Here is a 5,730-nt window from a genome sequence, read left to right as displayed (position 1 = left end):
AACAATAAGACACGGTATGACCTCTCATGCTCCCAAAGTGCTGTCTAATACACACAAAGTTTGCAGACTATCAAGGATCAAAACCTCTACCAATCTACAACTAATTACAAAACTCTAAGCATATATAAGTAAATATTTCTAAGCATAAATGACAATCAACAATACAAATCTAACAAATAACAAGACATTTGTTAAGCAGACTGAGACAGCAATTAGAAATATATTATTTCTCTGTTGTATTAGAAGCTATTCCAAATATATATAGCCTTTTGTGACTGAATAACAAGCTGATGTGAATAAATCAGATACACTGTTGTACTAAATTGTGATGGAGAGACGTAAATGTATATCAATGAAATCTCATGTTCTGGTGTTTTATGACATATAATAAAATATAACTTTTAGAATGTAAAATGTAACTTTTAGAAAATGTTTATGAGCAAAAATGTGTGAAAAATGTTGCAATAAACTTTTAGAATGGTGTTGAAAGTTTAAGCGTTTATCATAAACACAGAAAAGTTACATTATTAAAGGAATAAAGTGTCATCAAAACCCACAAAACCTGCTTTGACGCACGTCTCATTGCTACCTTCAGTGATTAAATATTCAGTTTTTTCAACATCAAAAATTCACAAAGAAAGCACAAATAATATATCAAAACTATGTCAACAGTGAGTAAGAAGCCATTAGATCTCAGCATTTTCTCCATCAGAAAGGGTTTTTTTTTTACCCATTTTCTTTTTAAGTATCAAAACTGTTTACGTTTAAGAGTTAAGACTTTGGCTCACTGACTAAGAAAGCCGAAGTGTGTGTGTGTGTGTGTCACAAGTGACACGGTGTCACTATAGTTAGGTCATCATGTTTAGGCTCATTCACTCCAAAATTATTTAGGCCAAATCTTTCAAATGGTGTCACTGCATACACATTTTCAATTCATTTCAATCACACAAATGCAGAAATAATTATTTGCAGTATTTTATCTGATTTATTATGAGAATGTCATGCCTTTGGTGCTTAACTTAAATGTACCAAAAACATTTTTCCTGTTTTGCCTTCACAAGTCATTATATGTTTTGTCTATCCACATTCACTCTGATCCACATACTGAACACATAAAAGTGGTGAGCATACTGCATGCCTCGACTGTACATTTAATTCAGTTAGTTGTGAAGCTCAGATGAGCACAGACCTTTTAGATATTACATTCCTACTTCTTGAATACTATATTCAGCCACAGCTTCCACCTGGTGCATCTCTATTTTATATAGTTCTACAATATGACAACCTGCCAAAGTATCTTTGTCACTAGTTTGCTTGGAGTTATTTTTTTTCATTAAATCAAGCAAAAAAGGTTGTTTTCTTTACCCTCTTTGTTATGCCCTTTAGCTAAATATAGATATCTTTTTATTAGATACATATTCTTCAAATAATGCTCCCTTTCATAAAATTAGGATAATTTAAAAAACATGTATTATAGCTCTATTATGTAGAAAAAAACAAGTCTTCTTTCCAGTTGTTTGTTATTGCAAAACCAACATAACATTAGGGATGTTAGTGGAATTAATTTCTTAGTCGACTAAATGGGGTGGGGGGGGGGTGGACTAACCAACTGGTAAAATAGTAAGTTAAATTTGAAAACAGTTAAAAAAAATATATATCCCCATTTCAAAATGTAATGTGATCTCATTGGCTTACGCAGTGATGATGTCATAAGGACACCTTTAGAATCTTAAATCCTTTTAAGTTTTTGCATAAAGAGGAGTGAGAAGCAGCAATTTTTAATTCGTTTCTTCGCAGCAGTTGTGTTCGCAACCTTCAAACGTTCACCAGAGAAACATTTGGAAACCTTTTCAGAGTCATCGTATACAAACTCCAACATGTATCCAAGACAACCCGAACAAAGACAAAAAGATTATGCCACCTCTCCTTCCTGGCGTGGCTGGCCAATTTTCCCAAATGGCATCTTATCCCTCCAAAAGGCATTACAGGAAAGTAGGAAGGAAACTATCATCTCCAGAACAAAATTAAACAAACTGAAGACAAGAAACTTCAACTGGAGGAGAAGTGCAGACAAATCGAAAACCAAAATAAACACCTGGAAGAAAGACCGCAACACCAGCCTGACATTAAAATTATTAATGAGAGCTGGGGAATAAAGTTTGGTCAAGCCCGAGAGCAGATTGTGTTCCTGATTAAAGAAAACAAGCAAAAGAGCGCTGAACTAAAAGAAATGTCCGACCAGCTTCAAGACAGGAAAGCTACTATTGAAAGATCCAATGGGATCTCCAATACAGGGAGTGCAGAATTATTAGGCAAATGAGTATTTTGTCCACATCATCCTCTTCATGCATGTTGTCTTACTCCAAGCTGTATAGGCTCGAAAGCCTACTACCAATTAAGCATATTAGGTGATGTGCATCTCTGTAATGAGAAGGGGTGTGGTCTAATTACATCAACACCCTATATCAGGTGTGCATAATTATTAGGCAACGTCCTTTCCTTTGGCAAAATGGGTCAAAAGAAGGACTTGACAGGCTCAGAAAAGTCAAAAATAGTGAGATATCTTGCAGAGGGATGCAGCAGTCTCAAAATTGCAAAGCTTCTGAAGCGTGATCATCGAACAATCAAGCGTTTCATTCAAAATAGTCAACAGGGTCGCAAGAAGCGTGTGGAAAAACCAAGGCGCAAAATAACTGCCCATGAACTGAGAAAAGTCAAGCGTGCAGCTGCCAAGATGCCACTTGCCACTAGTTTGGCCATATTTCAGAGCTGCAACATCACTGGAGTGCCCAAAAGCACAAGGTGTGCAATACTCAGAGACATGGCCAAGGTAAGAAAGGCTGAAAGACGACCACCACTGAACAAGACACACAAGCTGAAACGTCAAGACTGGGCCAAGAAATATCTCAAGACTGGTTTTTCTAAGGTTTTATGGACTGATGAAATGAGAGTGAGTCTTGATGGGCCAGATGGATGGGCCTGTGGCTGGATTGGTAAAGGGCAGAGAGCTCCAGTCCGACTCAGACGCCAGCAAGGTGGAGGTGGAGTACTGGTTTGGGCTGGTATCATCAAAGATGAGCTTGTGGGGCCTTTTCGGGTTGAGGATGGAGTCAAGCTCAACTCCCAGTCCTACTGCCAGTTTCTGGAAGACACCTTCTTCAAGCAGTGGTACAGGAAGAAGTCTGCATCCTTCAAGAAAAACATGATTTTCATGCAGGACAATGCTCCATCACACGCGTCCAAGTACTCCATAGCGTGGCTGGCAAGAAAGGGTATAAAAGAAGAAAAACTAATGACATGGCCTCCTTGTTCACCTGATCTGAACCCCATTGAGAACCTGTGGTCCATCATCAAATGTGAGATTTACAAGGAGGGAAAACAGTACACCTCTCTGAACAGTGTCTGGGAGGCTGTGGTTGCTGCTGCACGCAATGTTGATGGTGAACAGATCAAAACACTGACAGAATCCATGGATGGCAGGCTTTTGAGTGTCCTTGCAAAGAAAGGTGGCTATATTGGTCGCTGATTTGTTTTTCTTTTGTTTTTGAATGTCAGAAATGTATATTTGTGAATGTGGAGATGTTATATTGGTTTCACTGGTAAAAATAAATAATTGAAATGGGTATATATTTGTTTTTTGTTAAGTTGCCTAATAATTATGCACAGTAATAGTCACCTGCACACACAGATATTCCCTTAAAATAGCTAAAACTAAAAACAAACTAAAAACTACTTCCAAAAACATTCAGCTTTGATATTAATGAGTTTTTTGGCTTCATTGAGAACATGGTTGTTGTTCAATAATAAAATTATTCCTCAAAAATACAACTTGCCTAATAATTCTGCACTCCCTGTACATGGAACAAAAGAATCGAGTCCTCCAAGGAAAACTTGATGAAGCTGTGGAAAAAACTAAAGAGATCCTCCAACAGAAGGAAAAACAGGATATCAAGCAAAGAGACATGCAGTGTCAAAAGCATGGAGGAAAAATACAAAATGCTGAAAATAAGGTTGGATTAAACAGTGCGCAAAAATCAAGACCTTCTTCAAGAGAAAGAGGAACAGCAAGAAAGACTGAAAGAAGAAGAACCTGTTCTCCAGAACTTTTTTATAGTAAAAATCTGAAACTGCAAGAATTTTGTAATGACTTGAAGAACAAAACAACTAAACTGGAAGGAGAAAAGGAAAAACTGGAAAAACGATGCTCACAGATGGAGAAAAGGATCAATCTAATGGCGAGAAACAACTCAGAGGTCATTAAGGGGATATTATTGTCCTTCAACAACTTGAAGCACGAACATACTGAAATGCAGGTGCAAAAGTAACAACAAGACAAAATACATGAAGACCTGCAGTGTACGCTCCAAGAAATCCAGAGAAGAAATCAGCAGTTAGAAGACATGCACAAAGAAGTACAACAGAGTAATGCAGACCTGCACAATGCAAAGCTAACACATGAGGCAACATCCAAAGAACTGAAAGAAAAGCTTGAAGAAAAACGAGCAACATTAGAAGAAGTGGAACAACGATGCGAGAAACTTGAGAAGCAAAACGCAGAAACAATCGATGAGTTGAAAATCCTCATCCTGGAGAATAAAGCGCTCATATGAAAAAGAAGAAAAAATGCTTCCACTTGCTCCGGAGGAAGAACACTGCTGCTTCCTTACCTGATGTAGCCTCGTCTTCCTCCCCCTCTGTTCACCCCCCAACCAGTCCCGGCAGTTGACCGCCCCCTCCTGAGCCTGGTTCTGCCAGAGGTTTCTGCCTGTTTAAAGGAGTTAAACAGGACCAGTGTTGCCAACTCCTCAGTAAGGAAAATCGCTATTGGCTTTCCTAAAAGTCGCTAGAAGTCGCTAAATGACGTCATCGCCTAATTTGCATAATTGGTCATGCTAATCTAATTGTAACCTATGTTGTTGGAGAGAGAAATAACATCGTGGAAGAGACATAAAGTGAGTAAAAAAAGTTTTAAATGCATTTAGAGTTTATTTAGAACTACAAATTAAATTTCTTTTAGCAATTATTGTTTTTTTTAATGTCACAATTCCAACCCTGCTCCTTTACCCGGGCTTGGACCGGCAAGTGACCCAAAATAGGCACTCTGGTGGAGTTACTTTGTGTGTGTGTGTTTATAAGTAGTTTTAAACCTTGTGATCCACAAAACAGCATAAGTATGCTGCCCTCACGACACGTGACCCTGTGAGGTTAGACAGCTAGCGAACAAATAGAAGAGGTCTTCCACACAAGGCTTGACTTTCTTGTTTTTATGTAACTAGAACATGAGAAAAAATGAAAATGAATCGCTGGTTAACACACATCTTAATAACAACTTGCCGATTAGCCTAGCTTAACATGTACATTACATCAGCATACAGTTCGCTCCATGTAAACACACATAACGACTGTCTCTACACATGTCAATACTCACAAAGACGAACGTTTTCCGAGGTGCGAACGTGTAGAGCACTCTTAGCGTGAACATGAACTAGTCCCTATTTAATAACTGCCGGAGCACTTTTTCACGACATCATAAACGAAAGGGTACATCAAAGATAGGTTAGTGAACAGAGCGCTCCCTCGCTCCATTTCCGCACATAGGATACAAAGATCTCTTGTGGCAATGATGTCTCACTCTGAGCTTATTTATCACTCTGCTTATGTGGCTCAATCAGCACACACACCAACCGCTGACTTTTGACTCAAGGGCATAACACTCCCCGCTTGATATAC

The 5,730-nt window shown here is 38.4% G+C and overlaps 1 pseudogene; it reads left to right on the top strand.

Moving 5' to 3' along the window:
- Positions 1–3,894: 3,894 nt before the first annotated feature.
- LOC147325700 (uncharacterized) lies at positions 3,895–4,610 on the top strand (annotated as a pseudogene).
- The last annotated feature ends 1,120 nt before the right edge of the window (positions 4,611–5,730 follow it).

Source organism: Aulonocara sp. 'chitande type north' Nkhata Bay, linkage group LG7 (assembly GCF_057382095.1).
Source record: "Aulonocara sp. 'chitande type north' Nkhata Bay isolate Kocher_YH1m ecotype deep benthic linkage group LG7, A_spYH_male_GT1.1, whole genome shotgun sequence".
Classification (NCBI taxonomy): domain Eukaryota; kingdom Metazoa; phylum Chordata; class Actinopteri; order Cichliformes; family Cichlidae; genus Aulonocara; species Aulonocara sp. 'chitande type north' Nkhata Bay.
The sequence above is the reverse complement of the archived record's forward strand: the minus strand, read 5'-3'. Positions and strand labels throughout refer to the sequence as shown.